The sequence below is a fragment of the Pseudophryne corroboree genome, chromosome 4 (assembly GCF_028390025.1).
Source record: "Pseudophryne corroboree isolate aPseCor3 chromosome 4, aPseCor3.hap2, whole genome shotgun sequence".
NCBI lineage: Eukaryota > Metazoa > Chordata > Amphibia > Anura > Myobatrachidae > Pseudophryne > Pseudophryne corroboree.
This window is the reverse complement of record NC_086447.1, coordinates 709,914,793-709,937,672: the sequence shown is the minus strand read 5'-3', so window position 1 is coordinate 709,937,672 and position 22,880 is coordinate 709,914,793. Positions and strand designations below refer to the sequence as shown.

Sequence of the window (22,880 nt, the reverse complement as noted above, 5' to 3'; positions counted from 1 at the left end):
ATGGCCGTTGACATGCCTGGTGAAAATACCAAAAAAATCAGCTCTTCGGTGTGGAAGTATTTCAACAGAAATGCGGACAACATTTGTCAAGCCGTGTGTTGCCTTTGTCAAGCTGTAATAAGTAGGGGTAAGGACGTTAACCACCTCGGAACATCCTCCCTTATACGTCACCTGCAGCGCATTCATAATAAGTCAGTGACAAGTTCGCTTATCTTACTCACACAGCTACCTCATTGCGCCTCTTTTTTTCTTTGCGTCATGTGCTGTTTGGGGAGTGTTTTTTGGAAGGGCCATCCTGCGTGACACTGCAGTGCCACTCCTAGATGGGCCCGGTGTTTGTGTCGGCCACTAGGGTCGCTTATCTTACTCACACAGCTACCTCATTGCGCCTCTTTTTTTCTTTGCGTCATGTGCTGTTTGGGGAGTGTTTTTTGGAAGGGCCATCCTACGTGACACTGCAGTGCCACTCCTAGATGGGCCAGGTGTTTGTGTCGGCCACTAGGGTCGCTTATCTTACTCACACAGCTACCTCATTGCGCCTCTTTTTTTCTTTGCGTCATGTGCTGTTTGGGGAGTGTTTTTTGGAAGGGCCATCCTGCGTGACACTGCAGTGCCACTCCTAGATGGGCCCGGTGTTTGTGTCGGCCACTAGGGTCGCTTATCTTACTCACACAGCTACCTCGGTGCAAATTTTAGGACTAAAAATAATATTGTGAGGTGTGAGGTATTCAGAATAGACTGAAAATGAGTGGAAATTATGGTTTTTGAGGTTAATAATACTTTGGGATCAAAATGACCCCCAAATTCTATGATTTAAGCTGTTTTTTAGTGTTTTTTGAAAAAAACACCCGAATCCAAAACACACCCGAATCCGACAAAAAAAATTCGGTGAGGTTTTGCCAAAACGCGGTCGAACCCAAAACACGGCCGCGGAACCGAACCCATAACCAAAACACAAAACCCGAAAAATTTCAAGTGCACATCTCTAGTTGTTACCGGCGGTCATCTTCACTTTTTAGAATATCAAACAAACCTTTATAGAGGTGTCTCACTTGTTGCTCTTGTGAGTACAGTACGCCATTACTGATTCCCCTTTATAAGACAATGGGCCTAATTCAGACCTGATCGCTGCTGTGCATTTTTGCACAGCAGATGATCAGGTCTGAACTGCATGTGCGCCGGCGCATGCCAGAGATCTGATGACCATCTCAGCCCTGCGACTGCCTCTGCCTGAATGACAGGTAGAGGCAGTCGCTGGGCAGGAGGGTTCGGGCCGGCGGCATTTGGCAGCCATTTTAGGGGCACGGTCCGGGCAACGCAGATGTGTCCGGACCGTGTGGTGGGCGGGCCACGGCGGCTGCATAACTTCACATACAACCGTTGTGACCCGGACAGCAATGAGTAGCTCTCTGCCAGTGCGCAGGAGCTGTGCTGGTAGGGAGCTGCTCTTCAGGTACAAAAGCATCACCGCTGTGCAATGCTTTTGTACTTGTGCGGCGGGGCAGAGCCAGACATGCGGGGAGGAATAGCCCTGTGCTGGGTGTCCCCCTGCATGTCTGAGTAACTGATCGTAGTCGTGCAAAAATTTGCACGGTTAAGATCAGGTCTGAATTAGGCCCAATGAAGGGCCTTCTAGCAATATTCTAGGTGTAATATTACTGTGTAACCACATTTAAAAAATAATTATATTTTATCAATTGTTTTTTTATTAGTTTTCTAGATTTTTCATTACTAAAAAGGAATTGTTAAAAAATTGATGCTTGTAGCAAAAATCAATGCCAGGACTCCCTCCCGTTTATGATTTCAGTAAAAAGTAAGGCCAGATGGAACAATGTTTTAGAAGGGAAGTTAAAAAATGCCTGTAATTGCAAAGGATGATTCTAAATAATTGGAATGTTACACTAGATGTAGCTCTTATACTTTTGTAAGTTTCATATCTAAATATTATTACTTCTTTCTACACTTTTAGTCTACAGAGAGGAGACATGCACACTGAAGTGTGTTCAGCAGTTCATCAAGATGCACTGGTGCAAAACCAAGGTGTAAAAAAATATTATATATTTTTTTATAGCAAATATCTATGCTGGGTACTGCAATGTACAGAAAGAATTTCTGATACTTGAAACAATATTTTTTCCCAAGTTAGTCACTTAAAGACAAAGACATGGCTGTCACAGCAATTTGGCACACATGACGTGGATAACTGACTTTACTTAACTATCTATACCCATGGAAACAAACAATGAACTGAAATGGCTTTTTCCATGTTTTGCAGATGCTATTAAGGTTATTGTATAATGTAATAGCTACACATCACTATAACAAAATGCATAAATTAAGATTGCTGCTCAAGCTTGTTGACCTTGACAAAGCAGCCCAAGGCTTTGAAAGAAACTGAATGACTATAAATCATTGTCTGTGTGTTTTCTAGTTTTTGGGGGGGTAGTTACTGAATCTGAAAGAGATATTTTAATCTTGTTCCTCAGACTTGAGATCAGTATATACAGAGATTGAATTTCAGCCTTATCAGTCTATCATATGCAGAAAGTATAGATGATGGGATATAATCAATAGAAATGACTGATCATGTTATGCAACTTTTTAGCATTATAGACATTTTAGCATTATAGATACTACATTCAAGATGAGGAATATTTGTTAAAAACAATGTTCTTGATTTCAGTGCTTTAGACATTAGAGTTGATGGCATAAGATAATGCATAGATAATGTTTACAGAGGCATATAACTGCTGCTAAAATATTTGTTTAAAATGAGTTCTTCTATAATATAAAACACAATTTATTACAATTTGTTTTAGCTTCAAACCTAAGCCCTGTTCTGTGTTGGATCAAGTCACTTGCCATGTATGCAATATTTGTAGAATACATATAATGCACATGCAAGGCTATAGAGGTCAAGGGGGGTGAGCAACCATTAGTTGAGCACAGTAAGGAGCAGATGTACTAAGCACTGGAGAGTGATAAAGCAGGAGAAAGATAAACTACCAACCAATCAGGTCCTAACTGTCATTTTTCAAACACAGTCTGTAACATGGCAGTTAAGAACTGATTGGCTGGTACTTTATCTCTCTTCACTTTATAACTCTCCAAGGCTTAGTACATCTCCCCCTAAGAGTGTTTACATATCAAGTTTAGCATGCCCCATGGAGATGGACCGGATGAGCCTTAGATGCAACTCCAGATATACTACAGAGTAGAGATGTGCGGCTGCCACTTTTCATGTTTTGTGTTTTGGTTTTGGTTCTAATTCCACTTTCGTGTTTTGGTTTTGGCTTGGTTTTGCCAAAACCACCATTTCGTGTTTTGGTTTTGGATCTGGATGATTTTTGAAAAAAACATAAAAACAGGTAAAATCACAGAATTTGGGGGTAATTTTGCTCCTACGGTATTATTAACCTCAATAACATTAATTTCCACTCATTTCTAGTCTATTCTGAACACCTCACACCTCACAATATTGTTTTTAGGCCTAAGTTGCACCGAGATGGCTGTATGACCAAGCTTAGCGAAACAAGTGTGCGGCACAAACACCTGGCCCATCTAGGAGTGGCACTGCAGTGTCAGACAGGATGGCACTTTTCAAAAACTAGGCCCCAAACAGCACCTCATGCAAAGATTTAGAAGAGGTGCAATGAGGTAGCTGTATGTCTAAGCCAAGCGACACAAACAATTGGCCCATCTAGGAGTGGCACTGCAGTGGCAGATAGGAGGGCAGATATAAAAAAAGGCCCCAAACAGCACATGATGCAAAGAATAAAAAAAGGTGCGCAGAGGTTGTTGTATGACTAAGCTAAGCGACACAACCACCTGGCCCATCTAGTAGTGTCACACAGTGGCTGAATGTCGAGAGTGGGCCGCAATTGTTTGGTCCACTGACAGCATCTCCAGCACGCCCCTGTCATTTTTTAAAAAATCTGCAATTGGTGGACTTTTATGGCAGTACCCCAGGACTAATACAGCAGTACCCCTGGACTCATATGGCAGTGTCAGAGAGGATGGCACTTTCAAAAACTAGGCCCCAAACAACACCTCATGCAAAGATGTCGAAGAAGTGCAATGAGGTAGCGGTATGACTAAGCCAAGCAACACAAACAATTCCAACCACTAGAATTATACATCCAAATCACTGGAATTAATTGGCAAAATCACTGTCATTAATAATTATACGTCCAAATCACTAAAATTATACTGCAAAATCACTGTAATTATACATCCAAATCACTGGAATTAATTGGCAAAAATCACTGGAATTAATAATTATACGTCCAAATCACTGGAATTATACTGAAAAATCACTGTAATTATACATCCAAATCACTGGAATTATACTGCAAAATCACTGGAATTATACGTCCAAATCACTGGAATTAATTGGCAAAATCCCTGGAATTAATAATTATACGTCCAAATCACTGTAATTATACTGCAAAATCACTGTAACTATACGTCCAAATCACTGCAATTAATTATTATATGTCCAAATCATTGGAATTAAATGGCGAAATCTCGGTATCGCCTGCCTAGTGAAGTGGAATCTAGATGGGATTTGGTACCGGGGACACAATATCTCCATCAATTGTCTAAATCCCACTGCAATAATGGCAGATACCAGACGCACGTCTAACACCAACATAAGTGTCAAGGCCTCAGTTATGAGGGCTTCCATCATCATGTGAAGCAGAATCACTAGTCATGAACATAGGCCAGGGCCTCAGGCGTTCCTTGCCACTACGTGTCGTAAATGGCATATTGGCAAATTTACGTTTCTCCTCAGTCCACTTAAAATAATTTTTTTGGGTCTTTTTACTGAACTTTGGCTTTTTTGATTTTACATGCCCTCTACTATCACAATGGGCATCGGCCTTGGCAGACGACGTTGATGGCATTTCATTGTATATGTCATGGCTAGCGGCAGCAGCTTCAGCACTAGGAGGAAATGGTTCTTGATCTTTCCCTATTTTATCTTCCAAATGCTTGTTCTCCATTGTTTTTCTGGAGTTAGATAACACAATATGTGGCACAAGAGATCGTACCCCTACACCACACAGGACAAACCCTGTAAAATTTATTTGGACTAAATATTAATAACTCCTTTATTTGGAGTAAATAATATACAGGACAGGATAGCACCACTGAATTTATATGGCAGCACCACTGAACTGGATTTATACAGAATTATATGGATTTATATGGAATTATACGGCAGGATAACTGTAATTATACGGCAGTATTGCGGGAATTATATGGCAATATCACAGGAATTATACCCCGTATCATGGGAATTATATGCCAGTATTCCGAGAATTATATGGCAATATCACAGGTATTATACAGCAATATCACAGGAATTATATGCCAGTATCACGGGAATTATACGCCAGTATTCCAAGAATTATACGGCAATGTCACAAGAATTATACGCCAGTATCACGGGAATTATACGGCAATATCACGGGAATTATACTGCAGCAACACTGGATATATAGCAGCAGAGGACACCACCACTGTGACTGGTCACTGGACTGATGCTGCACAAGACACTGACTACACTGGACTGGACAGCACAACACAGCACCACTTTATACAGCTACACTGGATATATGGCAGCAGAGGACACCAACACTGTGACTGGCTGGACATGCAGCACAATACACTGACTGCACTGGACTGGACAGCACAACACAGCACCACTTTATACAGCTACACTGGATATATGACAGCAGAGGACACCAACACTGTGACTGGCTGGACTGATGCAGCACAATACATTGACTACACTGGACAGCACAACACAGCACAAGACTCACCACCCCACTTTCCCACTTCCACACATACAGTGAACACTGAGGACACGTCCTCTCAGTACATTCTCCGAGACTGGAGTGAAAATGGTCACGATGCGCGGCTCCTTATATGGAATCCAAATCCCGCGAGAATCCGACAGCGGGATGATGACGCTTTGCCCCGTTCGGGTTTACGAGTCAGGCGGGAAAACCCGAGCCTTGCTCAGAACCAAACTCGGAAGGCAAAGTACGGTAGGGTTCGGTTCTCTGAGAACCGAACCCGCTCATCTCTACTCATCTCTACTACAGAGGCATGGTTTTGGCAAGTACTGGACTGAAGAAAAATGTGATGATTTTTAGTATTGCAAGAGGATTGATCTCAAGTGCAAAAAGAAGCGTTCCTCTGGCAATTGCAAAAGGAGCAGAAAGGTGGTCATAACAGGAAATCAGGGACGTTGATCCACTATAAAGGATTTGATTTAGAAATATGAAAGATCAAGGGAAGCCTTAATTTATAAAGGTTTGAAAGAAATGTGGCCACATTATCATATGAATAAACCTTTCTATAGATAAACATAGTTAAAGCAAGGTACAGTAAATGATAAAAACAATAATAACTATGAAACATATTAAAGATGTAAATAGATTATAGTTTTTAGATAACTTTTTTTGGGGGGCCTTCTATTTACATATGACGTTGAGCCAATGTAGGTGCATATATCAAGAAAAATGAGTGACTGTCATACAGAAAATAGGCCTCTCCATATTCTAGGAAATAGCAAAAGCCCAACAACATTTGCCCTCTCACATTTGGTCAGGCAGCATCCCATTTATACATATCATAAGGTTTTATATACAATGTTATCCTTTGAGACACAAACAAAGAAAAAGTGGTGCGCTTTTGTGTCTTAAAATTCAATGAGTTTAGGTGTCTGCTTATGCTCAGAACTGAAATAAAACCATAGAATCTGCTTTATAAATAACTCAATCAATCTTTACTTCAATTAATAATCAATATATTACACATAAAAAATATATATAAAACAAGGAATAGGTTTGTATAACACACACTCAAATAGGAAGCATCAAATAACCTCTAGCGCTGTATAGTTGTTGGCAACAATGTACCTCTTTCGACACTAAGCAGACCCTTTGCAATCTGCTAGATATTGTGTCAAATTGTAACAATTACTGACAATTTTGCAAGGGAAAAGGTCTCTCCTACCCTTCTGCTCCTGGCGTCCCAGTGCAGAGGGATGCTGCTGTATAATGATTTACCCGAATTTGCGGGAATGTCTGGCAGTGCAGTCACCTGGAGAGATATACGTTCCTAAGATTGTCAGTAAAACCATCCACCGCCCGTGCAGTACAATCTCAGTTCTGGCAGGTGGGTATATATAATTGCTCCCAATTACCGCTTTCTGATGTGGCCGCTGGACTTGGCACAGTCTCGGTCCTTGCTTGCAGGTAAGCGGAGCTCAGTTCTGGCAGGTGGATATATATATAGAGATGCTCCCAGTTACCGCTTTCTGATGTAGCCGCTGGACTTGGCACAGTCTCGGTCCTGGCTTGCGGGTCAGCGGAGCTCCGGTTAGCGCTTACAACGAGGCCGTTGCAGATGTAACTCGTGTGATGCTTCCGTCAGTGTGTGACAGCAAACGGGGATGTGACATCAACGCGTTTCGTCCCGTCGTAAATCGGGACTTCCTCAAGGAGTCTTGAGGAAGTCCCGATTTACGACGGGACGAAACGCGTTGACGTCACATCCCCGTTTGCTGTCACACACTGACGGAAGCATCACACGAGTTACATCTGCAACGGCCTCGTTGTAAGCGCTAACCGGAGCTCCGCTGACCCGCAAGCCAGGACCGAGACTGTGCCAAGTCCAGCGGCTACATCAGAAAGCGGTAACTGGGAGCATCTCTATATATATCCACCTGCCAGAACTGAGCTCCGCTTACCTGCAAGCCAGGACCGAGACTGTGCCAAGTCCAGCGGCCACATCAGAAAGCGGTAATTGGGAGCAATTATATATACCCACCTGCCAGAACTGAGATTGTACTGCACGGGCGGTGGATGGTTTTACTGACAATCTTAGGAACGTATATCTCTCCAGGTGACTGCACTGCCAGACATTCCCGCAAATTCGGGTAAATCATTATACAGCAGCATCCCTCTGCACTGGGACGCCAGGAGCAGAAGGGTAGGAGAGACCTTTTCCCTTGCAAAATTGTCAGTAATTGTTACAATTTGACACAATATCTAGCAGAATGCAAAGGGTCTGCTTAGTGTCGAAAGAGGTACATTGTTGCCAACAACTATACAGCGCTAGAGGTTATTTGATGCTTCCTATTTGAGTGTGTGTTATACAAACCTATTCCTTGTTTTATATATATTTTTTATGTGTAATATATTGATTATTAATTGAAGTAAAGATTGATTGAGTTATTTATAAAGCAGATTCTATGGTTTTATTTCAGTTCTGAGCATAAGCAGACACCTAAACTCATTGAATTTTAAGACACAAAAGCGCGCCACTTTTTCTTTGTTTGTGTCTTGAATTGTTTTAGGATCTAGCTAATCCTTTAGTGTGTGCAGCTAGTGGCTAATTAATGAACATTGTTGACTAATTTGCGCCGGGATTCTGGGGTGTACTTCCCCCCAGAGAATTTTTTGACAATGTTATCCTTTATCTACAATATATTCAATAGTGAATAAAAAAAATTATACAACTAAAATACATATATTTATTCTTGTATTTTATAATGCTGTGAAGCCTTATCTAAAGCATGCCAATATGATGTGCCTATTCTGTGTAGATTTATTTAATTACAATTGTGATTGCCTAGCTATTTATATAAATGTAATACAGTATATTTATGAGCAGAAGCCATAACTAGGGTCTTTGGCACCCAGGGCAAATTGAAGAATAGTGCCCCCCCCAAAAAAATAATAATAATAATAATAATAATAATAATAATTGTGTGAGCTTATGAAAAATGGGCATGGTCTACTTGGGAGGGACATCATTTAACTTTTTGGATAATGGTATAAGAGAGACTGGAAGCAGAGAGAGATAGATAAACCACTGGCAGAGATAGAGGGAGACATGGGGGGAGTATAGAGAAAGAGAGAGACCGTTGGCAGAGAGAGAGGGAGTCATGGTAGAGAGAGAGACCAGGGTTAGAGAGACAGGAAGACATGGGAGAGAGAAAAACAGAGAGACCAGACGCAGAAAGAGAGGGAGACATGAGAGAGGGACACACACAGAGAGAGGGAGACACGGGAGTGAGAGGTAGTCATGGGATAGAATGCGAGAGGGTGACATGAGGGAGAGAGAAACAAAGAGATCAGGGAAAGAGATAGGGAGACATGGGAGAGAGAAATGGAGAGAGAGAGGCTGACATGGGGTAGAGAGACCAGGGGCACAGAGAGATGAAGACATAGGAGTGAGAGAGAGAGAGGCACACACATATACCAGGGACAGAGAGAGATGGAGACATGGGGAGAGAGGGACAGACCAGGGCAGAGAGAGATGGAGACATGGGGAGAGACAGAGACCATGGGCAGAGAATGAGGGTGACATGGGAGAGAGAGAGAGAGAGAGAGACCAGGTGCAGAGAGTTAGACATGGGAGAGAGGCAGAGGGACCAAAGATGGAGAGAGTGAGAGACATGGGAGAGAGAGACATAGAGAGACCAGGGGCAGAGAGAGATGGAGACATGGGGAGATAGAGAGACAGAAACCAAGAGCAGAGAGAGGGAGACATAGGAAGGAGAGAAAGACATAGAGAGACCAGTGGCATAGAGAGAGAGGAAGACATTGTAGAGTGAGACAATGAGACCATGGGCAGAGAGAGGGAGACATTGGGGAGAGAGAGACAGAGAATAAGGTTAGATATAGGCAGACGTGGGAGAGAGAGAAAGACAGAGAAAGAGAAAGAGGGAGACATGGGAGAGAGAAATAGAGAGACCAGGGGCAGAGAGAGGCGGAGGCATTGGGAAGAGAGATATCGAGAGACCATGGACAGGGAGAGAGACAGAGAAACCAGGGACAGAGAGACAGAGATACCAGGGAAAGAAAGAATGAGACCAGGGGCAGAGAGAGAGAGGGAGAAATGGGAGGGAGATAGAGACCAGGGGAATAGAGAGGGGGAGATATGGGGGAGAGAGAGATAGCGAGAGGCCAGGGGTAGAGAGAGGTATACATGGGAGAGAGAGGCAGAGAGAGAGACCAAGGGCAGAGAGATAGAGACCCATGGGAGAGAGTGAAAGAAGGAGAGACAGGGAGAACAGGGGAAGTGAGTGAGGGAGACATAGGAGAGAGAAAAAGAGACAATGAGACCATGGGCAGAGAGAGGGAGACATGCAGGAGAGAGAGACAGAGACAAAGGGCAGAGAGAAACAGACATGGGGGAGAGAGAGAGAGAGAGAGAGAGAGAGAGAGAGGGAGAGACATGGGAGAGAGAAACCGAGAGACCAGGGGCAGAGAGAGGCAGACATGGGAGAGAGACAAAGAGAACAGGTGCAGAGAGACAGAAAGACCAGGGACAGAGCGAGAGAGACAGAAAGACCAGGGACAGAGAGAATGAGACCAGGGGCAGAGGGAGTGGGAGACATGGGAGAGAGATAGAGACCAAGGGCAGAGAGAGGGGGAGATATGGGGGAGAGAGAGATAGAGAGAGACTAGGGGCAGAGAGAGAGAGAGCTGGGAGAGAGAAGCAGAGAGAGTGACCAGGGGTAGAGAAAGAGAGAGACAGAAAGACCAGAGACAGAGAGAATGAGACCAGGGGCAGGTAGAGAGGGAGACATGGGAGAGAGATAGAGACCAAGGGCAGAGAGAGGGGGAGATATGGGAGAGAGAGAGACCAGGGGCAGAGAGTGAGGGAAGGGGCAGAGAGTGAGGGAGACATAGGAGAGAGATGTAGACATGGGAGAGAGAGGCAGAGAGAGAGATAGAGAGACCAGGGACATAGAGAGATGGAGAAATGGGAGAGAGAGAGTCAGAGATAGACCAGGGGCAGAGAGAGATAGGGACCCATGGGAGAGAAAAAAAGAGATACAGGGAGACCAGGGGCAGTGAGTGTGGGAGACGTGGGGGAGAGAGAATGCAGGACATGATCCCAGGTCACTATGTTCTGCATACCTGCTCCTGTGATGGTCATGCAGAGTGAAGGTCCCTGCTGGTCTCCAGTTGGTCAGCAAATGGTGGTGCTCTTACAGGTGCCTCATCAGTTCCCCTCCACACCCCTCACCTCAAGCGTCAGTCTGGAAACACACTAGTCAGCATACAGGCAGCAGCACTTCCTAGGGAAGGGAAACAGCATGATAGCACAATAGAGGTGGCTGAGGGTAGATGAGGGTGACTGGGAGAGGTAAGTAGGGAGAGACAGAGATTGACAGCAGAAGGTAGAGGGTAACGGAGAAGGTGACAAGGAGATAGTGGGTGATGGGGACATAGTGGTCGACAGAGAGAAAGTGGGTGACTGGGAAGGCAGGGGTGACAGGGAGATAGTCGGTGACTGGGGAGGCTAGGGGTACAGAGAGATAGTGGGTGACTGGAGAGGGATGGGTGACAGGGAGATAGTGGGTGACTCTGGGAGGCAGACTGACACAGAATACCTCCTATGGTAGTGCACCACAAGTCCATGCCCCTTTCCATAGAAAACCAAAGCAAGAATGGGAACATCCAAACTCCACACCGTTAGGGCCATGGTAGGAATCTAACCCAGGACCTCAGTGCTGTGAGGTAGGAATGCTAACTATTACATCATTGTACTGCTAAGTACGTGCAATCATAGGTGTCAGTGTGTGTATGTCATTGTATGCATTGGTCTCATTGTATAGGTGTCAGCATATGTATGATGTATGTATAGGTGTAAGTGTGCGTATGTAGGTTGGTGTATTTATAGGTGTTAGTGTGCATATAGGTGTCAGCGTGTGTATGTCAGTGTACAGATGTAGTCACTCTCATCCAAGCCACCTCTAGGCGTGCGTGCATCTTAGTACACCACCCATGTAAACTACAGGCTAGATGAGCATGCCTATATCTGTATGTATGGGTGTCAACATGTGTATGCCAGTGTATGTATAGCCATCAGCGTGTGTATTTCAGTGTATGTACAGCTGTCACTGTGTGTATGTCTGTGTATGTATAGGAAAAGCCGGCCTTAGCTATAAGCAATATAGGCAAATGCCTAGGGCATTTGCCTTGTGTAGGGGTATGCAAGACCAGCTCAATTTGACAGCAGGCACCATTTACAGCTACCAAGATCTGAGTGACAGCTGTGCTGACAGCAGCGGATTGAGCAGCTTGTCCGATCGTGTGCCCCCTCTCATGGCCAGCTCTTGCGTGGGGGGTTTTCCTCAAAGGCCACGCCACCAACTTTGCCTGGTCAAGTACGGTTAGCATGCCTTCCTGACTGCTTCTCCTACATCTGGCTTGCTCCTGCGGTCACTGTACTTGGGCTGGAGCTAACCTTTGTATGGGGCGAACTAGATGTGTTGATTAATGACTATAGGGAAAAAGCAGATTTATTGAAAAAATAATTTTCCTTAGTATTCACGAGAGAGGACCGGTAGTCCCAATATTTGAAAAGGGAATTAAAACTCATCCCGACAACTATAGACCAGTAAGTTTGACATCAATAGTGGGGAAAATACTGGAAGGAATATTAAGGGATAGTATACTAGAGTACCTAGATACCTCCAATGTTATTAATAGGCATCAACATGGTTTTATGAAGGACAGGTCATGCCAAACAAACTTAATAAGCTTTTATGAGAAAGTTAGCGACAATATTGATACGGGTAAAGCAGTGGATGTGGTCTTTTTGGACTTTGCTAAGGCTTTTGACACAGTGCCATATAGGAGACTAATCTTCAATATGAGAGAGCTTGGGGTGAAAAACACTGTTTGTACTTGGGTAAGTAACTGGCTGTATAACAGAAAACAGCGAGTGGTGATAATTCGGATGTTTTCTGAATTCCTTTCAATTAAGTAGTCTCTTTTTCTTTATATCCTCCACATTTGTACCTCAGAAGAGAAAGACAGCACTTAGTGTAACACCGTTTGAAAAAATGTATTGTATCACACCTGTTTAGGTAATCACACTCACATTTAATCAATGTATATACTGCTTATCATCCTTCCACTATGATACTGTCAGATTTTTCTTCTTCCACTGAAGTATATGAAACACTCCCCACTTGTACCTCAGAAGAGAGAAACAGCGCTTAGTGTAACACCGTTTAGATAGTGTATTAAACACTCCTATTTAAGTAATTACACTCACATTTGATCATTAGTATATACAGCTTATAATCCTCCCAGTATTCTGTTCTCTCACACTTTCTCTTCCTTCACTGAAGTACATGGAAATCAGAAAGGAGAAGAATTTAGTGCAACATTGTTATATAAAAGTAACAATTTATTTTACAGGATGCACTTACAACAGATATATAGAATTAAAGCATGTAATAAAACCTCCACAGGGGTTTAAAGGATGTCACACACGATGAACAACGGAGCCAGCTGATCCATCCATCAACACAGTTAATGTCCTTTCAGATGTTTAAATGGAGAGGTGAGTATCCACAAATAGAAAGTCCCCTGGTGTTTAGAAAGGTTTAGAATCTCACACCATGTCCACTCATTTTAAAGAGAAACATTGCTCGAAGGAATGCCATATTAAGTCTTTTTGGGGTATCCAAGTCATACAATCTAATTGGAGAACAAAATATATTGAGTTAAGGCTCTCAAGAGCTGAAATGAAATGGATATTTCAACTAAAAAACTCTGGTCCCCAGAGGCCTAAATGGGGAATTTGAACTTAAACACTTTCTATAAAACTCTGCTTAACCTGTTTTAGACACTCTCTTCTCTTTTTCTCTTTTTGACAAATAATAAATGGATAATTGAATGTTTTATCATATAAATGGACAGTGAAAGGTTTACTGTATTTAGCCATGGTTATAAAATTGGAGATTATGGTGATAAAAAATACACCTATTATATATAAATTAAATAAAATTCACCATTATTTATGAATTATATTTATTAGTTAACATCAAGTGAATTAAGCAAGTAATGGTTTAAATTAACATTTCACTGTCCATAGATCTATGAATAAGTAGTTAAATGATATTTTATGTGGATTGATTTTATTTTGTTTACATTGTTTAAAGGTCACTCCCTCCCCGGTGATAATGGATCCCGCCACTGAGAATAAGTGGCTGTTGCTAAGGAGATGCGTGACGTTACTATGGTTGCATAGAGACGGACTCCCCGGCATCACGTCCTTCCTGTGTTTGAATAAATGGAACGCAGTGGTATTTTTCTACATCCGGTAACAACGGGAAGTGACAGAGCTTAAGTATGAAGTGGAACACATACGTCGCATACGTCATATCTGCTAGCATACGGAAGTGACGTGCCACACTAATAAGTGTGGTGGAACGCATAGACGTCATTTCCTGGAATTTCCGGAAGTGACATGGAAATTATGAACGGGATCTGTGCTTTACGAGTGACCAGTTTGATTTTGGCGCCTTTTAACACATGGGGGGGTGTGCCTTAATATTAGATGCTGTATAAAAATCTGGATCTGTGTTATTGCCACCAAGCTTCGGACGAAGGACATAACGGTCCGAAACGTGTTAAGCTGGTGGTTTTTCTGAACACCCAGGGGACTTTCTTTTTGTGGATACTCACCTCTCCATTTAAACATCTGAAATCTGAAAGGACATTAACTATGTTGATGGATGGATCGGCTGGCTCCGTTATTCATCGTGTGTGAGACCCTTTAAACCCCTGTGGAGGTTTTATTACATGCTTTAATTCTATATATCTGTTGTAAGTGCATCCTGTAAAATAAATTGTTACTTTTATATAACAATGTTGCGCTAAATTCTTCTCCTTTCTGAGTTCCATGTACTTCAGTGAAGGAAGAGAAAGTGTGAGAGAACAGAATACTGGGAGGATTATAAACTGTATATACTAATGATCAAATGTGAGTGTAATTACCTAAATAGGAGTGTTTAATACACTATCTAAACGGTGTTACATTAAGCGCTGTTTCTCTCTTCTGAGGTACAAGTGGGGAGTGTTTCATATACTTCAGTGGAAGAAGAAAAATCTGACAGTATCATAGTGGAAGGATGGTAAGCAGTATATACATTGATTAAATGTGAGTGTGATTACCTAAACAGGTGTGATACAATACATTTTTTCAAACGGTGTTACACTAAGTGCTGTCTTTCTCTTCTGAGGTACAAATGTGGAGGATATAAAGAAAGAGAGACTACTTAATTGAACGGACTTTTAATTTATTTTAAGGAAAGTTTCTGTGAAATTCGCTTCATTGTTACATGGTATTCTGTGTGCGCCAAAGGGTCTTTCTATTTTTTTTAAATATGTTCTTATCTATGGTCTGGTGAAACCATTTGAGAGATATGGGCTGCACGATTTGAGTTTTTATTGCGCAACTGTTTTCTGGTGTTTTCTTCTATTGTTGTACTCTTCTCACCTCTACCCTAAAGCTATTGCTGCAAACATGTTTTCATTCCGGGATTCTAGAAATGAATCTATTAAAAATCTATTTGGATCTATAGATCTAGAAGAAGTGAATGTTGTAGATGAAGATCTATACAGTCTCAGTCAAAAATTAGAAACCGCCATGCTAAAGGAAAATAGGATATGGTGGGAGGTTATTACCATAGAGAAATATCAGACTGAAAATCTAATACCCAAGGGGTTACAGATTAATAAACCTCCTTCGTTTAATTTTCTAGAAGGAAATTTTTCTGAAGAATGGCAATTAGCTCTCGATTTCTGCTCTCATAAATTGATAGATCTCATACTCGGAGAACGTAGAAAATTGATGGACTCATTGAATGATGAGATTAATAATCTATTTATTATGATCAGTCCTTTTAAAGATTCTAAGGACTTTAAATCTACTGAGGAAGAAATAATGAGAAAAATCAACAAAGAGACCAGAGAACTGAAAGAGAGAAAAATGTGGAAATTGAAAAGAGATTTAATGGCACAGAAAAAATCTATTATACCAGAGGAAATTAATGCTATTGAAACTCCGGTGTCTAGAACAGTTATTACTAAACCGAAAAATGTATCTCAAAATTTTGTAGGAAAAGCTAGAGAATATAAAACTCAACCATTTATGCAGAGAAAGAGACTAAATTATAATAGTCAGGGAAATCAGACCCCTAATGATAGACGAACATGGAGAAACTGTGATAATGAGACTGTTTATAGGGAAGACATCTCTTTCAATTTGTATCAACCATATAATGAGATATTTGAAAAAAGACCACCCTTTAGGGAAAATAGATATCTCCCCCTAAGAGAAGATTGGAATGAATTGGGTGAAACCTCCACTTCTTTTTTAGAGCAGGATCGCAGATGCAGGAGAAGACCTTAAGGGATAATAAAAATAAAAATAAAACTAAAAGAGGAAAAAGAGGAGGCTGTAAGAAAGCAATTAAACCAATTAAGAATAAGAATAAGCAGGTAGAAGAATCCAATAAGGATAAAATGAAAATTTTTAATCTGAGTGAGACAGTTATCTGCAGAGGAAGAATGTGTCCTTATGAAAGGCCTCAAATATGCCCCTAGTATAAAAGCAGATCCATTTGATACCTATATCGATTTACAAAAATATATACGTAAACTAACTGTAAAAAAATTATTTATGAGTAAAAAAGAAGGAGGAGAAAGTGTAGAGGGAGATTTTGGAGGATCCTCCAGACACCAATTTAAGAATAAATCAACGTTTTATCCAACATTTTGCAAAGGCAGTTTCATTGACTGCTGTAGTAAAATCATAAGCGATGAACTAGAAGTTATAACTGGATCTTCTAAAAAACCATCAAGATGTAATCTCACAATGAAGGAGTTTAAGGCTTTAAAAAACCTTCAGGATGATAAAAATCTGATAATAAAACCAGCAGATAAAGGTGGAAGTATAGTACTGATGAACAGAAGTTCCTATATGGAAGAAACTTACAGACAACTTAATAATGGAAACACCTATAAGAAATTAAGAACGGATCCTACAGAAAAGGTCCTAAAAGGACTTTTAGATTTAATGCAAATAGCATTAGAAAGAGGGGTAATAACTAAAAAAAGAACATGAATTTATTAATATTAAAATGCCATCTATTCCAACAATATATGTTCTCCCCAAAATACACAAAGATCCTGTTCAGCCTCCTGGTCGCCCTATAATTGCAGGGATAAATACTACCACAAGTAACTTATCAGCTGTCATCGATGGTTTTTTACAACCACTAGTGAAACAAATGAGAACTTATCTTAAGGACACTGGTGATGTTTTGAATAAAATAGAGAATGTTAATTGGGAAACCGGTTATATCTTGGGAAGTGCTGATGTCACCACACTATATTCTATTATTGATCATATTAAGGGACTAGAGGCGGTTTCCTTCTTTTTAGACCAAAGTAATATGGATGAGGATACAAAAAACTTTATACTTGGGGGTATAGATTTTATATAAAAAAATAATTATTTCTTTTTAGATGGATTTTTTATATACAGTCCATTGGGACTGCTATGGGTACCAGGTTTGCCCCAGGTATGCGAACCTATTCATGTCCTATTGGGAGGAGCATAGTGTGTGGCATGATGGTCGGCTGGGGGTGGGCCTGGTCTCCCTGTCAGAGATTTATAGATAATATTTTTTTTATTTGGAATGGTACGAAGGAAGATCTTGATCTATTTTGTAATTCTCTTAATGCTAATATTCTAAAAAAAATTAACATTTCAAATAAGTGAGAAGGAAATTAATTTCCTGGATTTGTCCATATATATTAAAAATTGTATGGTCCAAACAAAGAACTATCGTAAGCCAACGGATTGCAACAGTTAAATATACAGGGATAGTCTATATCATGACAATTGGCTGAAGGGTATACCTTTTGGCCAATATAGCCGTATAAAAAGGAACTGTTCTGAACCAGAAGTATGTGCAGAACTTATTGAGGAAACTAAATTAAGATTTATTGAAAAGGGATATAAGACTGAAGAATAGGACAGAGCAGAAAGTAGATTGGCAGAAGTAGATAGATCAGAATTATTGAAATAAAAAACAAAAAAGGCGGACATGGATGATGATAAATTTATTTGTGTCTTTACAAGTAATTTTAGTTCTAATCATAAAGAAATAGAGAAATGTATTAGAAGAAACTGGCCCATATTACAGAAAGACCCTATAATTGGTAAAGTACTTCCTGCTAATCCTTCCTTTATTTATAGAAAGGAACCCAATTTAAAGAATAAGCTGGTGCGGAGTAGCATTGAGGAAGAGAAAAGGACTAGTTTAAGAATACAGGGCTTTCATCGGTGTGGCATCTGTGTTATGTGTAGAGCTACTGTTAAAAATAATCCATAAAAAATAAAAGAATTTAATGTAAATGGAACCACATATTCAATAAATGATTTCATTACATGTAATTCGAAGAATGTCGTTTATGCGATCCAATGTACTTGCAATTTAGTATATATAGGAAAGACTACACGGAATCTTAAAATTAGATTAGGAGAACATGTATACAATATAAGGAAAGGTTTAGAATCTCACACCATGTCCGCTCATTTTAAAGAGAAACATTGCTCGAAGGAATGCCATATTAAGTCTTTTTGGGGTATCCAAGTCATACAATCTAATTGGAGAACAAAATATATTGAGTTAAGGCTCTCAAGAGCTGAAATTAAATGGATATTACAATTTAAAACTCTGGTCCCCAGAGGCCTAAATGGGGAATTTGAACTTAAACACTTTCTATAAAACTCTGCTTAACCTGTTTTACACACTCTCTTCTCTTTTTCTCTTTTTTTCTTTTTGACAAATATTAAATGGATAATTTAATGTCTTATCCTATAAATGGACAGTGAAAGGTTTACTGTATTTAGCCATGGTTATAAAATTGGAGATTATGGTGATAAAAAATACACCTATTATATATAAATTAAATAAAATTCACCATTATTTATGAATTATATTTATTAATTAACATCAAGTGAATTAAGTGAGTAATGGTTTAAATTAACATTTCACTGTCCATAGATCTATGAATAAGTAGTTAAATGATATTTTATGTGGATTGATTTTATTTTGTTTACATTGTTTAAAGGTCACTCCCTCCCCGGTGATAATGGATCCCGCCACTGAGAATAAGTGGTTGTTGCTAAGGAGATGCGTGACATTACTATGGTTGCATAGAGACGGAGTCCCCAGCATCACGTCCTTCCTGTGTTTGAATAAATAGAACGCAGTGTTTTTTTTCTACATCCGGTAACAACGGGAAGTGACGGAGCTTAAGTACGTAGTCTAATGCATATGTCGCATACGTCATATCCGCTAGCATACGGAAGTGACGTTTCGCACTAATAAGTGCGGTGGAACGCATAGACGTCATTTCCTGGAATTTCCGGAAGTGACATGGAAATTATGAACGGGATCTGTGCTTTACGAGTAACCAGTTTGATTTTGGCGCCCTGTAACACATGGGTGGGGGGGTGTGCCTTAATATTAGATGCTGTATAAAAATCTGGATCTGTGTTATTGCCACCAAGCTTCTGACGAAGGACATAACGGTCCGAAACGCGTTAAGCTGGTGGGTTTTCTGAACACCCAGGGTACTTTCTTTTTGTGGATACTCACCTCTCCATTTAAACATCTGAAAGGACATTAACTATGTTGATGGATGGATCAGCTGGCTCCGTTATTCATCGTGTGTGAGACCCTTTAAACCCCTGTGGAGGTTTTATTACATGCTTTAATTCTATATATCTGTTGTAAGTGCATCCTGTAAAATAAATTGTTACTTTTATATAACAATGTTGCACTAAATTCTTCTCCTTTCTGAGTTCCATGTACTTCAGTGAAGGAAGAGAAAGTGTGAGAGAACAGAATACTGGGAGGATTATAAGCTGTATATACTAATGATCAAATGTGAGTGTAATTACCTAAACAGGAGTGATTAATACACTATCTAAACGGTGTTACACTAAGCGCTGTTTCTCTCTTCTGAGGTGGGGAGTGTTTCATATACTTCAGTGGAAGAAGAAAAATCTGACAGTATCATAGTGGAAGGATGATAAGCAGTATATACATTGATTAATTGTGAGTGTGATTACCTAAACAGGTGTGATACAATACATTTTTTCAAACGGTGTTACACTAAGTGCTGTCTTTCTCTTCAGAGGTACAAATGTGGAGGATATAACGAAAGAGAGACTACTTAATTGAAAGGACTTTTAATTTATTTTAAGGAAAGTTCCTGTGAAATTCGTTTAATTGTTACTAGTGATGAGCGGGTTCGGTTCCTCGGAAACCGAATCCCCCCGAACTTCACCCATTTTACACGGGTCCGAGGCATTCTCGGATTCTCCCGTATGGCTTGTTTAACCCGAGCGCGCCTGAACGTCATCATCCCGCTGTCGGATTCTCGCGAGATTCGGATTCTTTATAAGCAGCCGCGCGTCACCGCCATTTTAACTCGTGCATTGGAAATGTTAGGGAGAGCACGTGGCTGGCGTCCTCTCCGTTTATTGTTGAACTTGATTGTGCTTTATTGCTTAATTGTGGGGAGAACTGGGGAGCAGCTGTATAATATAGGAAGAGTATAGTGCAGAGTTTTGCTGATCAGTGACCACCAGTTTTATCCGTTCTCTGCCTGAAAAAAATGCTCCTTATCTGTGCTCATTGTGCTGCATATATCTGTGCTCCCACTGCTTAATGTGGGGACTGGGGAGCAGCTGTATTATATAGGAGGAGTACAGTGCAGAGTTTTGCTGACAGTGACCACCAGTATACGTTGTCTGCCTGAAAAAAATGCTCCTTATCTGTGCTCAGTGTGCTGCATATATCTGCGCTCACACTGCTTAATTGTGGGGACTGGGGAGCAGCTGTATTATATAGGAAGAGTACAGTGCAGAGTTTTGCTGACAATGACCACCAGTATACGTTGTCTGCCTGAAAAACACTCCATATCTGTGCTCAGTGTGCTGCATATATCTGTGCTCACACTGCTATATTGTGGGCACTGGGGACCACCAGTATATTATATAGGAGGAGTACAGTGCTGAGTTTTGCTGACCAGTGACCACCAGTATATGTTGTCTGCCTGAAAAACACTCCATATCTGTACTGCATTGTAGTATATAGTAGGAGTACAGTGCATAATTTTGCTGACCACCAGTATATAATATATAGGAGTACGGTACAGAAGGCCACTGCTGTACCTACCTCTGTGTCGTCAAGTATACTATCCATCCATACCTGTGGTGCATTTCAGTTTTGCACAGTTTGCTGACCACCAGTATACTATCCATACATACATGTGGTGCATTTCAGTTTTGCACAGTTTGCTGACCACCAGTATACAATATATATAGCAGTACGGTACAGTAGGCCACTGCTGTACCTACCTCTGTGTCGTCAAGTATACTATCCATCCATACCTGTGGTGCATTTCAGTTTTGCACAGTTTGCTGACCACCAGTATATAATATATATAGCAGTACGGTACAGTAGGCTACTGCTGTACCTACCTCTGTGTTGTCAAGTATACTATCCATCCATACCTGTGGTGCATTTCAGTGCGATCAGGTGATCAAGCTCCCAGAGCGAAACGTACGTTCACTTCCGGTCACGGCACCCGAACTTCCGGTTGCACGGACCGCGAACATCGGCTCCACAACTCGGATCCTCCCAGGCTGGAAATCACTATCCATATCTACTGGACACCTCAGATCTCACACTGCCCACCAATGATTACAGACATTCGGGCAATAAGGTTTGAAATTTACACCCAGTGAGGTACCCAGCTATCATTATACTGCAATTGACTTTCTTATTCTCCACCAGGGGGGTTCACACATGGGCACAATACAAGTGTTCTTCCACTGTACCCTAACAAATTCAGGGACACAGTGGGGATAACACCCTTATTTTCTATATATAGAGGGATTATCAGCATGTAGCTGCAAATACCATAAGTGCCTATTATAAGGGGTTATTCGCTTTATCCATTTCTATTCTGATATTAAGTGCAACAAACATCATATGTTATCCTTTGAGAAACGTGCTATATATTTTTTTTTCATGTTATTTTAATATACAGCTGTGATGTGAAATTTAGGAATACTCAGTGGAGACACCATCCCCTAGGGATCATTACTGATAGATCCCCATAAGGGGACAAATAACACCCAATAGAATAAGGTGTATTTTTCCACTGCATAGCACCACCCTCATCTCCCCTTGTATTTTTAGGGGGTGTATTTTTAGGGGGAGTAATTATCATCAGAGCATCTCAGTTATTACATTTGCCTGAAATAACCACACACTGGAATTGATTGCACAAAATTTGAGACTCACCCACCTACGGTCAAACCGCACTGAGTATGCCCAACCTCGTCTGATCTTGGAAGCCATACACTGTAGGGCCTGGTCAGTACCCGGTTGGGAGACCACCAGGGAATACTAGGTACCGTAGGTATTTTATTCTCATATTTATGAGCCGCTCCAGTTCTATGTGCACTGCCGGGTTTTTTGTTTGACTTGGATATTCAGGTATGGGATAACTTAACCCCATGGAGCCTATTTACTCCCACTAGTATTTGTTCAATTCAGAAACAAATTAATTTTTTTGATACATAAAGGGAGTAAACATATTTTCGCCCTTCTAAAAATATTTTTCGCCTCAAATTTGTAATAAATTTTGTTTATTCGCTTCCTCCCTTTTAGTAAGTATATCTTAATAAAGGTTACGTATTAACTCACCCATATTTTTACAATCCATCACATATTTTTCTAAGTGTGCCCTGGAAAAGACATATAGCAGCTCTTTGTCTTTTGCTCTTTTCTTAAGACCACATTTTGCATTTCAGTTTTGCACAGTTTGCTGACCACCAGTATATAATATATATAGCAGTACGGTACAGTAGGCCACTGTTGTACCTACCTCTGTGTCGTCAAGTATACTATCCATCCATACCTGTGGTGCATTTCAGTTGTGCGCTGTATATAT

At 40.9% G+C, this 22,880-nt stretch overlaps 1 pseudogene; it reads left to right on the top strand.

Moving 5' to 3' along the window:
* Positions 1-22,230: 22,230 nt before the first annotated feature.
* Positions 22,231-22,349, top strand: LOC134912523 (5S ribosomal RNA; annotated as a pseudogene).
* The last annotated feature ends 531 nt before the right edge of the window (positions 22,350-22,880 follow it).